General features: G+C 33.1%; 1 protein-coding gene across 1 annotated transcript in view; it reads right to left on the bottom strand.

The window, feature by feature from the left end:
• The window catches only part of FRZB (frizzled related protein), a 53,280-nt gene that overhangs the window by 13,111 nt on the left and 24,522 nt on the right, over positions 1 to 15,647 (bottom strand). The window lies entirely within an intron of this gene.

Raw genomic sequence — 15,647 nt, 5'->3', positions numbered from 1 at the left:
CAAAATCAATTTTCTCTTTTATTTTAGCTTGTTTCTTTTTAAGGCATGAAACAAAATTTGGCAGTTTTTTTCTTCTTAGGTGATTGGATTGTCTTTAGGAAATTTCTAACTTCTTTTTGTGACTCCAAACTTCTCTCAAAAATACAGAGTGATTTTTTTTAATATCAATATTCTTAAGGTAGTGATGAATGGGAAAGTCAAGGAATGCTATAGTCTCCCCAGAATTGAAAATAAGGATCACAGAAAGAGTTTATAAAGTAGTTGTCAGAAGTTTGCAACTCATTAATATTGGTAATTATGGAGAAATAATGCAAAAATTGACACCAAAGAAATGTGTGAGCAAGAAAGATGGGCCAGACAATGGATGGAGTTTCTGTTCCACTTTAATAATAACATAAAGAAGGCCCCCAGTTTGTTGATATAGTCTCCTGGTTTAAATTTATGGCAAGACATGGATCAGAGTCATATTAACTGGGTAAACATGGATGGTAAGGAGTTACAGTGGGCAGCTAGGAGTGCATTGGTTAGAGTAATGGGTTTGAAATCAGAAAGATTCATTTTCATGAGTTCAAATAGGACTTCATATAATTACTAGCTATGTGAGCTTGAGTAACTCACTTAAGCCTGCTTGTCTTAGTTCCTTATCTACAAAAAGGGCTAATATAAGAAATGGCAAACCACTCTAGTATCTACCAAGAAACCCCCAGAATGGGGTCACAAAGAATCTTGTATGACTGAATATACCACCATTGGAAATGTATTATTATTATATAGGTATTTTAATATTATATTATAGAGGTATATTATATATTATATATGTTATATATGTTATTACCATTATTTCCATTTATAAATGAGGAAAGAGAGGTTCAAAGAGGTTAAAGTTAAACTGTCAATAATAATAATAATAGCTAAGATTCACATTGTGCTTGTACTATGCTAAATGTTTACAAATCTCATTTCATTTTTATCTTCACAACAACCCTAGGAGATAGGCGCTATCATTATCTCTATTTTACCATTGATGGAACTGAAGTAGAGGTCAAATAACTTGCCCAGATCCATATAGTTCGTAATCATTTGAAGTTGCATTTGAACTCAGGTCTTCCTGACTCTGGGAATGGCTTTATCCACTGCATCATCTTATTGACCCATACCTCTAGCAAGAAGATTTGAACCAGGTCTTTTGGAAAAGATAGTATATTACTCATGAATTGCAGAATCACTGAATCAACAGTACCTGAAAACATAACTGTGACCAATTTCCATATAATTAAATTAGTCAACTCTCTACGTAAAGATTTCTAATGATAAAGGTCCTCCCCACATTTAGTCTGCCCTTTTGCCATTCAGCATTATTTCAAAATAACTCAATTAAATCTTTTTTTCTGCCATGATAATATATTCCCTCTGGTACCATTGTCTATAGAGATAAATGCATTTCATCTCTATTTCATATTTTCAATATTTCAAATTTTTAAAAACATCATTAAATCCTATTTCTGCTATTTTATATCCTCATAAAACTCTATGAAAGAGATGGTATAACTAAACCATCTCCATTTGACAAATAAGGAAACACTCAGGGAGGTGAATAGTTTGCTCACAGTCCCAAAAGTAGTACATTAAGTTTGAGTTGGGACTGAAAACCCAGATCTTATCCCTTTAATAGCCCCAATTTTTCTTTCTTTTTTTTAAAGTACTTATTAATATTTTCCACCCCTTCCCAGTTTATATAGTTAATTTTGTTATTCTTCTCTCATTCCTCTCCAATTTCTTCAACTTCTTCCTAAAATATTGGTATTCTAATAAAGGCATGACTAAGTACTGTGAGTAGGTGTTTCTTATTTCAGGCAGAATCATTCTTATTATATAATAAGACCTTCCATCTATATATTGCTAATGTCAATATGTCTCTAAATCTAAGATTTGTGTGAAAATCAGAAAAGCAAAATATATTACTCATGATCACAAAGCTATCTAGCTCTAGAGACAGGTTTTAACCCAGGCCTTTCTGTCCAGTACTCCATCTTCTATACTGCTGTTTCTCTTCACTGTGTCACTAGCAATTTTTAAAGAGTTCCTTAGAAATCCTAAATAGTAGTTAGAGCTATGTGACTGCTTCAGAAACTGTAGCTTGGGAAGAAGCTGATGAAATTATATTCTTTTCCTATATGAATGTGGGAAGAGAGGAATCCTATTGAAGAAAACTAGATGAAGTTGAGAAGAAGGGAGCAAGTTTGTTCTCTGTGGCCCACAGAAGAAAAGAAATAGGATGATTGGGGAAATAACGGGAACCAAGAAATGTTTCTGAAACAGTTACAGAGGAGGAGGATTTTTTAAATCCATAATAAGTCCTTCCTTAAAGTTTCCATGAGATTCCTCACTCCAGGGTCTCCCACCCTCCCTAATTATTCTTGCCCCTCCCTTCCCCTTGTCATATCTTCCAGTCCTATCCCATTTCTAGATCTTTTGCCTGGGATTATTACACCAAAGAAAATTGGCGCATCAATAAGAAGCTCCAATGAGAAAATACCATAACATCCCCCCTCTCTTGCCCCTCTCCTTCCCCCTCTCCCTCCTCTTCTGCTTCCTCCTCCTCCCTTCCCTCTCTCTCTTTTTCCTTCTCTCTCTCTCTCCTTCTCTTTCTCTCCCTTTCCCCCTCTCCCTCTTTCCCCCCAAGACAGACAGACACACACACACATACACATACACACCCCACTGCCCAAATCCTTCTTGTTAATTGACAGTTGTACCCATACCCCAACACAGGAGTCTCAAGAGTGTCCTAGAGCTTATGAGAGAGGAATAAATGTGTGCAACTTAAATGGTCATCTGAATCTATTTTCCCATAAAACACTGTTATACACAGTCACTCATTCCTATACTTCCAATTAGTGTGATCTTATCCCTTCAGATAGATTATGGATTTAAAACCAAACAAGGAACCTGGTGTAGAGGAAAAGTGAAAGTCAGGAAATAAAACCAAAATTTTCATAGTTGAAAGAGATGTCAGCATCCATCTACTCCAAACCATTCCAGAGCAAAAGGACTCCTCCCAATCACATCCTAAACAAATGGTCACTCAGCTTCTACCTAAAAGATCTCTAATAAGGAGAAATCAATTACCACTGGGGCAACCTATTTCACCTATAAATAGCTATTATGGTGTTTTCCCTTATATCTAATTTAAATGTATCGCCTTTTAACTGTCAACAGTTGTTCCTTATTCTTCCTTTTAGGGCCAAAGAAAACAAAGGGTAATACCTTTTCTACCTGACAGTCAGTTTAAGTCCTTGAATACTGTTTATTATATCAAATGGTGTCTTCTTTTTCCAGGCTAAATATTCTCAGCTAGTTGCCTTCTTCTGGATGCTCATCAGCTTATCAATGACCTTATCAATATTCTGGGCCTAGAACTTAACACAGTACTTTAGATGTGTGCTCACCAGGAGAGACATGGTTTTGAATCCTGACTCCAACAATGAAATAATATTTGAAAATAGGCAAACCATTTAGTTTATTTAAGCTACAACATTTCCTCTAATTCTTTAAATCATTTAATAATGATTTCACTTTCTATATCAAAGTATTATTCTGAAGAAGACTATTTGTAAATTATTTTTCCCCCTCAAAAGATTATCATTGAGGACTTTTCCAATTCACAAAAAAGCCCTTGGTTAAGTTTCATTTGAAGGATTGAAAGGTGGCAATTCATATTAATATGTCAGTGTCCTTCCTACCACTCCTCCTCTTTTTTTGGCCCTGATTAAGTATTTGCTTGTTTGACTAAGTAAATTTCTGAGATGGATATATTTTTAGTCTTTTCTAAAATCATAAAGCTTTGTTTGTATATGTAATTCTAAAGGATGGGAGAGCATCATTTTTAGTCCCTACCCTCTTTCTCAAGCTTTGGGAACAAAAAGTAGATTGGACAGAGTAGTAATCTGCTCTAAGACTTCCTTGAGGCATCCTGGATGCTTTGCAATTGTGATACAAATAGACAAGTCTCTTCACTTTTCCAGCAGGAGAGTCTCAAGGCCTAGGTATTCTAGGAGTCCTACATATGTAAAAATCCCTACATACATCCCTAGGAATCCCTTATGTAGGTGCTAATAACTCAAGGTACTGGAAACTGGGACAAGATAAATAAGAGGGGTTTTTGGACCATTTTGACTTAAAGTGACTCAAAGTCTATTTTGGATAAAAAATTGCACAGTCCCTAACTTTAAGTTAACAGAAGAAATGAAAAATAAGAACTTCCAGTCTTTTCTTACAGCAAGGACAGAGATTTGAGCTCATGAATTCTTTTCCTCCTTCATTAGAGCACCATTCCACCAAGACAACCCCAGAAATAGTGGACATGGCTGCAGAAACACCAATAATGAAGGCCTTGCCAGGACTTTATATCTAATAGCCATGAAGCACAATAACCATTAACATAATAATATAGGAAATTTTAATAGGTCTCTTTAATAGGTCAGGGCAACTAGGAGAACATAACAGGGAGTTAGAATCAGCAAATCTCATTTAAATGTGACTTCAGTACTTACCAGTTGTGTGACTCTGGGCAAGTCACTTTACATGTTTATTTCAGTTTCCTGATTTATAAAATGAGAATATTAATAGCACTCACTTCAGAATTGCTGTGAGGAGGAATGAGATTGCACAATGTCCAGTACATAGTAAAAACCACAGAAATGTTAGTTATAATTGTAATTATTATTTGATAAACATTTTATTATTATTTAAATAATTACTTTATCATTATTATAATTAATATATTTATAGAGGACTTTCTGAATAACAAGCAGAGAAGTGGAGAATTTTTTTATCTTTATTCAGAGGAAACTGAAAAAGCAAACAATCCACTGAGTTTTGATACCAGGTGAAAACTGAGAGTCAAGCGCAGGATGTTTACCTCTAAATCCAAGTTTCTTTTCACTATACTGCACTAAATTCCATAATTCATGCCATTCTATATATATGTCACATTAACTTTTCTATAAGTTTTATTTCAATTCAACACATAACTATTCATAAGCTTAGTCTTTCTCAATCTTCTAGCTTGGTCATCCACACAAAATTCAAGAGAACATTGTTGTCTACCATGTACAGGAGCGCATGTGTTGTCCTGTCCAAAGAACCATTAAAGAAAACACTGTTTTGATATTATAGGATCAGGTTCAGTAGACACATATAAGCAACAGTTTTCTTGCCTATGTTGTGGATGCAGATAGACTCCTGGGGAAATACTTTTGAAATATAGAAATATTTTGAAATAGAACTTTAAATGCATTTTATAAGTTCATATATAGATTTTCATTTAGTCTTATGATGTCTATGTGTATGTATCTATATATATATATATATATATATATATATTTAATTCTCATATACATTTGCCTTCATTTAATGCTGCTACAACTATTTGTTATTTTTCCCATTTAAAACATCTTTATAATAGCTGGCATTTTATAGCTCCTTAAAGTTTACAAAATCCTTTATTTTTTTAAATTTTAATAATGTTTTATTTATCTAAGCACATACAAAAAATAGTTTTCAACATTCACCTATGCAAACCCAAGTTCCAAAATTTTCTCCCTTTCTTGCCCCCTTTTTGCCTCCCTAAGACAGCAAGCAATCTAATATGAGTTCAATATGTACAATTCTTCTAAACATATTTTATATTTATAATGCTGTGCAAAAAAAAAATCAGATCAAAAGGGAAAAAAATACAAGAGAAAAACAAGCAAACAAGCAATAACAATCACCAAAAAGGTGAAAATCCTATATACAAAGCTCTTTATATATATTATCTTCTTGGATTCTCCTAATAACCCTCAAGAATAAGAGTTACTATATTGTTCCTGTTTTATAGATTAGGAATTTGATTTGAAAGAAGTCAAATGACTTGTCCAGTGTCACATCTGGTAAGTGTCTAAAGCAGGACTCAAACTCAGGTATCACTGACTCCAAGTGCCATGCCTTAACAACACTATAGACCTAGTTGTCTCTTTTTGGTGTTATACGAAAAGAAAATGAAAAAAAAAATGGCAAGATTGCTTTAAAATTTGAAGAATTATTTTTCTTAAATCACCTTAGGAACCAAAAAAGATATGTTGTATTCTGATTAAAAATAGTTAATTACCCAATGCTGGATAAAGTTCAAAATTTAACTCAGATGAGCAGTGAACAATACATCACATCACTGAATTCCAACTTACTATTTGCATTCATCATTAAGAGAAATAGTCTCTAATAGCTCTCTATTACCTTTAGGGTCAAATACAAAATTCTTCCATTGGGCACTTAAATTCCTTTCTAATTGACCCCCAAAGATCTTTGCAGTCTTATTATGCCTCGCTCCCTTTCGTACATGGTACAGTCTACCCAAACTGAGCTCACACACTCAGCATTTCAGCTCCTCTTTTTTTGCCTTTGCACAAACTGTCTCTCATACCTAGAATGCATTTCCTCCTCACCTTTACCAAGTTTCCTTCAAATCTTCAAATCTCAGACACCATCTTCTACATGAAACTTTCCTGATTCCTCCTCTCCCCAGGCAGTGCCTTTGCCCCCCCCCCCCACCAAGAAAAATGATGTTGTATTTATTTTGTATTTGCTTATGTAAGCACATTCTCTCTCCAACAGAATGTAAGCTCTTTGTGGACAGCATATGTTTAATTTCTGTTTCTTTATCCACCATGTAATAGTACAATGCTTAGCATATGGTGGATATAAATAAGTGCTCATTGAGTGATTAATCTTTGGGGCTGGGGAGAATGGAAGGAAGGATGAGAGACATTTTGCACTAGGTCCAGAGAATAAATTAATAAAAGGAACTGTAATAATAGCTAGTATGTGTATAATATATATATATATATATATATGGCTTTAAGGTTTTCATAGTGCTTTACAACTATCTCATTTTATCTTGTACAACAACTATGGGAGGTAGGTGCTATTATGTTTCCATTTTATAGATGAGGAAATTGAGGCAGATAGAGATTAAGCGATTTATCCAGGATCACACAGTATCTTAGACTGGATTTGAACCTGGGTTTTCTTGACTCTGGATCCACCCCTCTATCCAACACTGCCCCTCCTAGCTGAATCTGTTGGGACAACTATCTTTTTCTATTCACTGATTTAACTCTAAGGTTGGAACAAATAGTGGATGGACACATATGAGGTTCTTGTAAAATCTGCCAGTACATGTCAACAGTTGTCAGCATATATAGGTGCTGGGGGATGGGGGGGGGGGGGAGTTCTAGCAACAATCATTCCCATTCCCTACAGATGTTTAAAAAGAAAACATTCCTAAATCCAACAAATATTTTGTGAATAATGATTGAAAAAAAAAAAAAAACCTTTCCAAATGCCAAAAAAAAAAAAAAAAAAAAAAAAAAAAAAAAAAGCTTCAATGTGCAATAAGCCTCAACTTGCTTTATAGACAATGTTTCAAACATTATTTAATACATTTGAGACTAGGCTATTGTATCTTTTATAGAAGAGCCTCCTTGCCCAGATCTCATAGCTAAGAAGCGGGCAGATGTTCAATTGTTAAAAGTCACAGACATTATTAAAATATAAAACAAAGCACAATCACCCTAGAAAAGGACCCTAGAGAAAGTTCCATTCCAATAAAACTATGAAGACATGTTTTTCTACTTCAATGCAGAAACGGAGAAAGGAAGTACAGCAGAGAGAAGGCAGAGAGGAAGGAAGCCAGGGCAGCCAAAAGAAAAGTGTTTTATGTTCCTTTGGAGGCAAATAAAATGCACAAGTTTTTGTTAACCAGTAAATATTATTTTTTCTAACTATCATAAATTCAACTTCTATTCATACATTTGCAAGAAACATGTTAAAACGTGGAAACCCCATGGGGGGATAACACTCTTACTAAAAATTCCAACTTGTAGAAAGAGGCATCTGTTATTGACAGGCAGCTGCTCCAAATAAAGCAAAAGCAGCTTCCCTGTCTCAACAATATTTGATTGTGGCTGATTGAAGCTGAGTACAGTCTTCTCAAAAAGGACACTGAATACTGATATTCTCCATATGTTTTCAAAATATATATCTAATTGATTTGTACGGATGAAGGATCTTAAAGACCACAAATAACTGTGTGTAACCTCCAAGCTTACTGGATTCTGCAGAAGACACTCCTTCATATTACTCTTTTAATAAGCAAGGCTTCTGTATTCCTTTGGGGAAAAAAAAAGTAAGGTTGTTAAGTATCTTCTTTTATAGATGATTTATTTTAGCCTAAAGACACTATAAATTTTAAATTTAAAAAAAAGCTGTATTTGTGAATGAAGACAATGCTCCTAAAGAAATGATTTAGGTTTTCTTTGAATTTCAAAACCATCCTCCAGCACTTCTATATGGATATAGATTTGTACTTTTGTGACTATTTAAAAATAACATATCATTATTTTTAATAATAATTAAAGGAAGTATCTTGGGGTTAGCATTTCTTTAGGAATTTGTGAATGTTTTGAGTACAAAAAGCTTGATAAAAAATATTCTGGTTTTCCTCAAGTAGTTTTGACAGTCATGCAAGTAACTTTATAATCTTTAATGCTTTTAAAATTATTTATTAAAATTCAGTTCTATTTTATTTTCAATGTCAAGTTCTTTTCCTCCCCCACTCACTGAGAAAACAAGGAAAACAAAACCCATTACAAATATGTAATGTAAAACAAATTTTCTCATTAACCATATCAAAAAAAGAAAAAAAAGAAGGAAGGAAGGAACAGAAAAGAAAAAAAGAAGAGAAGATGCTTCAGTTTGTATTGTTAGTCCCTCACTTCTCTATCAAGATAGAGTCAGGAGGTGGGAGTTCTTTGGAACAAAGATTGATCATTGTGTTGATACTAAGTCTCTCAATGTTTATTATCTTTATAATATTTCTGTTATTATATAAGTTGTTCTCCTTATTTAGCTTTACATGAATTCATAAAAATCTTCTCAAGTTTTTTTTTTGAAACCATCCCTTTCACAACTCCTTCACAGTGCAACAGTATTCCATCACATTCATATACCATAATTTGTTTAGCCATTCCCAATTGATGGGCATCCCCTCAGTTTCTGATTCTTTATCACCACCAAAAAAACCTGGTATAAATACATTTGTATATTTGGATCCTTTTCTTTTCTCCGATCTCTTTGAGGTATAGACTTAACAGCAATATTACAGGATCAAAGAGTAAGCACAGTTTAATAGTTTTTTGGGGACATAAAATCCAAATTCTTCTCCAGAATAGTTGGACTAATTCACAGCTCCAGTAAAAATGAATGCCTGTTTTTTCACAGTTCCTCTAGCATTTGTTCTTTACCTTTTTTTTGTCATCTTAGCTAATCTGATAGATGTGAGGTGGTACCTTAGACTCATTTGAATTTAATTCTCCAATTATTGGTCATTTAGATAATTTTTTTGAGCAGCTAGGTGGTACAGTGGAAAGAGTGTAGGGCATGAAGTCAGGAAGAGATGAGTTTGAACCTAGTCTCAGAAACTTACTAGTGTGATCCTGGGCAAGTCATTGTTTGCCTCAGGTTCCTCATCTGTAAAATGAGCTGGAAAAGGAAATGGCAAACCACTCCAGCATCTTTGTCAAGAAAATCCCAAATTGTGTTACAGATTCAGACACAAATGAAAATATGACTAAACAACAACAGAGAATTTTCCATATGGGTATTGATAGCTTGGATTTCTTCCTCTGAAAAAAACTGCCTTTGTGCTGGTTTATTTCCTTTTTTTTTTTTTTGCTTTGCTTTCTTTCTTTTTTAAACCAATTGTCAATTTGGGAATGACTTTTTTTTTTTTGTAAATTTGACCTAGTTTCTATATATCCTAGAAATGAGTCTGATCAAAGAAATTTGATGCAAAGATTTTTTTCCACTATTTTTTCCCCTAATTTTAGTTGCATTTTGGAACAAAAAAAACTTTTTAAATTTTTGTAATCAAAATTTTCCATTTTTTCTTCTGTGAATCAATCTCTCTCTCTCTCTCTCTCTCTCTCTCTCTCTCTCTCTCTCTCTCTCTCTCTCACACACAAAGACACACAAATACACATGAACTTTTCTCCTATTTTTTATGTTCTACTCATTTGCTTATGATGTAACCCTTTATATTTAAATTACATACTCATTTGTAGCTTATCTTGGTATGTATCTTAGCAATTGATTAATATCTCATTTCTACCAGGCAAATTTCCCCAACAATTTTGTAGAATAATGAGTTCTATTTTCAGGTATCTATGGCTTTATCGAACACTGAATTACTTGGTCATTGCCTCTTGAATATCATGTGTCTAATCTGTTTCACTGATCAATCTTTCTGTGTCTTACACAGTATGAAATTGGTTTGATGATTATAACTTTCTAATATAATTTGAGATCTGGTACTATTAGGAATCTTTTCTCCCCCTTTTTAAAAAAGTTCTCTTAATATTCTTGACTTTTTGTTTCTCTAAATGAATTCTGTTATTGTTTTTTTCTATTTCTACAAAATAACTTCTTTGGTAGTTTGATATGGCACTGAATGAATAAATTAATTTTGGTAATAATGCCATTTTCATTACACTGACTTTGCTAATCCATGGGCATTCATATTTTCTAATTGTTTAGATCTATATTTAATTGTGTGGAATGTTTTGAAATTGTGTTTATATAGTTCCTGTGTATGTGTTGGCAAATAAAATTTCTCTTTCTATCTCTACCTGCTGGATTCTGCTGATAATGATGATGATTTATGATTTCTATAGATTGATTTATGATGATTTATATGTATATAGGCTTATATATAGGTTTATTTTTATTTTGCAATTTTGCTCAAGTTGTTTAATATTATTTTAATAAGTTTTTTAGTTAACTCTCTAAGGTTTATTAGTATACCATCATACCATTTTCAAAAAGTGGGTTTTAGTTCCTCTTTGCCTTTGCTTATTTTTCAAATTTCTTTTTGCCTTTTTTTTTTTTTTTGCTATAGCTAGCATTTCTAGTATAATATTGAATAGTAATGGCGATGACAGACATCTTTGTTTTACTCGATCTTTTTGGAAAAGCTTCTAGCTTATTTCCATCATGGATAAAGATTGCTTTTGTTTTTAGATAAGATACTACTTTTTTATTTTAAGGAAAGTTTCATTTATTTCTATGTCTTGTAGTACTTTTTTTTTTTTAGTATTAATGGGTATTGTATTTGTCAAAAGCCTTTTTTATATCTATTGAAATAATCATATGAATTTTTTATGTTTTTGTTATTAATGTGGTTAATTATGCTTACAATTTTCCTAATATTTAACCAACCCTACTTCCCTGATATAAATCCAGCCTTATATAAAAACTTATATTTTTAAAAATCCCCATTAAATCCCATCTCTTTAAAATCTGATTCTGTATTCTAATCTATTGAACTCTTTTTGGAACTTGACTCATTTAAACTACATGCTGGCTATCCCAGCATTGTAGCATTTGTAAATTTGATAAGTATGTCTTTACCCAAGTCATTGAAAAGATGTTAAACATCATGATGACCAGAACATATAACTTTCCACAAAAGTCTTTTGAGCTTATCCCAATCTTTCTTTAGACTATTTAAGGTCCCTAAACTTTTCCAAATCATGTACAGATAAAAGTGGGGAAAGTCACATATACACTAACTAAAATTATAGAATCTTAGGGAGTTCAAAAGCTAGTTTGACCAACCTGCACCTAACCAGGAATTCTCTTGGCCCTATTTCTGACAAGCACTTAAAAAAATCTGAGCTTGAACATCTCCAGTATCTGGAAGACCACTATCTCTTAAACCAGCTATGGTAAAAATGATATACTAATTCTCTTCACCGCATCCACCCCCAAATATTATTGGGCTACTTCTTTTTTTAAATATCAAGATAATCCTCAGAACTTGTTTGGGTCATGGAAGTAGGGGCTGAGGAGTGATAAGATCACTTCCTCATCCCTTGAGTACAAAGCAGTAATGAGAAATTAGAGGGGCTCTCAAATGCTTGGCTGGTAGAAGAAGCCAAGCATTTGGCTTTCATTTAGCTAAATCAGTTCAAAGAATTCTTCTTGTCTATCCTTGTTGAATATCCTTCTGCTAATTAAATCTCTTTTGGTTAACTGTTGAATGACCTACAAGGATCTCCTTTTATTCCAGTTTCTAGCCTGAATCACCATGGGACTGTTCTGAGTCAAGCCCAGCCCAGAAGGGGACCCTATTCTACTTTGGAGCAGTTCTTATTGTTAGGAAATTTTTCTTTATGTTGTGCTAAAATTAATCTTCTACAAATTCCATGCATTGTTTCTAGTCCTGTCCTCTGGAACAGAGAACATTAAGTCTAATCTCTTTTCTAAACAGTAATCTCTGAAATCTTGAATTAGTTATTACCTCTTAAGTCTTCTTTTCTTCCATCCCCATTTGTTTCAACTAATGCCAAGAAAACATGGTCACCAATTCCACCTCGCCATTTTTGTTCATCATAACTGATTTTTCTTCAGTTTATCAACATTCTTCTGAAAGGTTTTGCATAGTACTGAACACAATACTACAGATGTGGGAAGAGATCGGTGGGACTCAATTCCCTCATCCTGAATACTATACCTTGCTTAGTAAGAGAACAGATTTTTTCATTGTTGTACTATTCTCTTAACTCAAACTGAACCTGCAGGACACTGAAATTCCCCCCTTATTTATACACAAACTGTTGTCTAGTAATATTTCTAATATATATTTGTGCAACTGATTTTTGAACCCTATTAAATTTCTTCTAGTTTGTTAAAATCTTTTTGGATGCCAACTGTTGTTGAGCATCTTCCATCATCTCCAGTTTTGGGTCATTTGCCAGTTTGACAATCATAGCATCTTTGCTTTTATCCATGTCATTGTTAACTTTTAAATGTCCATTACCTCAATTCACCCTTAATTATCCTTTCCTTAGGTCTGAAAAGGCTCTTTCCACACCTCTATGGCCTATTAGCTTAAGCAATTCTGCCTTTTGAAACTAGAGCTTGTATTATTTTAATTTGTATCAAATTCTTAAATGTAATTGGTTTATGTTTAACAAAAATACAATGCAAAATTTTAAAAATGCAATACAATATAATGTTAATTTCCTATTTTTATTTGAGTTTGATACCACTGTTCTACAGTATTCTGTGAGTGTCTTGAAATAAATAACAGTTTTGACATGTTTTCTTTTTGTGACAGCAATGGTCATGTGTGCACAGACCTTTATTGACATTAAACAGTGTCAGAACATTATACTCTGGCTAGATGAAACTGGATTGAGCTAAATTCCCACCTTTAATTAGTTCTCTTCCATTTGAATTCTTGATTTCTAGTCATACAGGTTTCTTTTGTTGGTTTTTAATTCTGTGGTCTTAAAGAATAGATTCTACTCAAAGGAACGTGCAAAAGTTGTAGCTCTGCATTGTTCAAAAGGCATACTTCATTATTGGGCTATTGTGATGGCTGGCTATTGGTATGAGCAAGTCAAGCATTTTAAGGATCATTCAAGTCTACAATGACATAGAAAAATGCAGTTGAAAATAAAAAAACAAGATGCCAAGAACTGGCAAACAACTGCTGAAAAACTGCCTAATTAGTCTCTAGAAAACAAGCAAGACCTTCAAAGGATCTTGGCAGCTTAGAGGAGTTGTTATTGTTTGCTTTACATGTGGCATAGGCTTCTTAAATTTGGAAGAACAGAAAAAAAGACTAGTTTAATAAAAAAATTTTGTTAACTATTGCTATAAAGAAGCAAAGTTTGACATATGCAAGATAGAATAAAGGCTAGAATACTATGGATTGGGGAAAAGTAATCTTTACTGATGAAAAAGCTGGAAGTATTCAATTAGAGTTTATTAAGTAGATTTTTTTAAAATAAAAGATATACTTAATATCTATCACTATAAAAAGTTGTCTTATGCTAAAAATTATAGGAAAATCTTGTGAATTCAATGTCAACTTGTGAAAACAAAAGAATTTAGGGGGGAAAGGATATTACGCATATAATATATTTAGAATTCAAGGGGAAAGGATATTACATATATAATATATTTATATTAATATTATTATATTATATTATATTGTAAATGTTATATATATGTAATATTCTTTCCCCCCTGAATTCTTTTGTTTTCACAAGTTAATATTGATTACATATATTATATATTAAATATTAGAAGTTTTGGGGATATATATATATATATATATAGTTGCCTGTCTCAGTTAATTCTTAACCCATCATAATTGTTTCATATGTGCATGTCTAAAGTAAACACTACTATATCCAAATCTTAATATTCAATTTCCCCCATTTCTAAAATGGCTTCTAAAGGTCAGAGATGTTTTTTAAATCTCTGAAATAGAAAAATCTTCACTTAATCTGAAGTTTCCATAGCTACCAGAGCACTTTCAGTTCACTGTGGGCATCTAAGTACTCTGGGGAATAACAGTATCTCCTGACTGCAAAATAATGTTAACACTTATCTAAATATAAAGCATTTGAGAGATAGAAGCAGTTAAAATCAGTGAAGGAAACATTCCTGCACTCCACAAACTAAAATCTATTTTTCTTTTCTTTACATTTCAAAGACAGAAAAATCTCTTGAGTTCTCAGTCAAAGATTTAGGCTTAGGTCTCCAAGGTAAGAGTTGTGGCCTGACCTCATGCCATGTGCAATCAGCCATTCAGAGGATAGGAAGATCAGTGGCAAACTATATCCCCATGATAACCAATTATGGGTCTTGTCTCTAACACAATGACATAATCCCTGTTATTTCCCCCCAACCTCTTGATTGTGAAAGTTCCCAATATCTCTATTACTCAAGCAGGGACTGACTTAACACAGCAGTTATGGGCTAATTATTAATGAGGGATCACAGTAGCATCCCCTACCATTACCTTGTGATTTCAGGTGTTGCTCTGTGCTCCTGAGCTAGATGAGTAAGATACCTGCACTTTTCCTTTTGTTTTGGGTAGAACAGGGTGAAATGCCCATGTTAAGTCAGTATGATAAGATTGCAAATTTGCATCTTATTACATTATTTCCCTTTCCCTTCTTCTGAGTCTCCTTATCATTATTGAGAGTACCACTCTCTTTATAGTCATCCAGATTCACAACCTCAGTGTCATCTTTGACTCCTCAATTTAATAAGTTGACAAATCTTGTCATTTCTACTGCATAAACTCTCTCAAATTCATTTTTTTTCTATTCATACAATGACCTTAGTTCAGAGCCACATCAATACTAGCTCAGACGATTGCAAGGACTTGCTAATTAGTCTCCTTGCTTCATGTCTCCCCTCCCTTTCCAAACTAATCACCACAGAACTAATTTCTTAAAACAAGAGTCTGATCTTGATACTATCCTATTCAACAAACTTCAGCTCTCTGCGATAAAAATTATTTCATTTCATTTTTTAAATTTCTTTATTTCTAATTTTTGTATATTTAATAGTATACATAATCAGTATAGTAGTACATTCTATAACTTAAGTAAATCTTTATATATTGAAGGGTATGCTCAAAAGTATTTTTCTGATAGGAGTATACAATCAAAAAACATTAAAGATCACTGGTTTAGGGAATCAGCATGGTATAGTACATTTAAAGGATGCAAGTTAAAATCTTG

This window comes from Sarcophilus harrisii, chromosome 3 (genome assembly GCF_902635505.1).
Source record: "Sarcophilus harrisii chromosome 3, mSarHar1.11, whole genome shotgun sequence".
NCBI lineage: Eukaryota > Metazoa > Chordata > Mammalia > Dasyuromorphia > Dasyuridae > Sarcophilus > Sarcophilus harrisii.
This window is presented reverse-complemented; position numbering and strand designations above follow the sequence as displayed.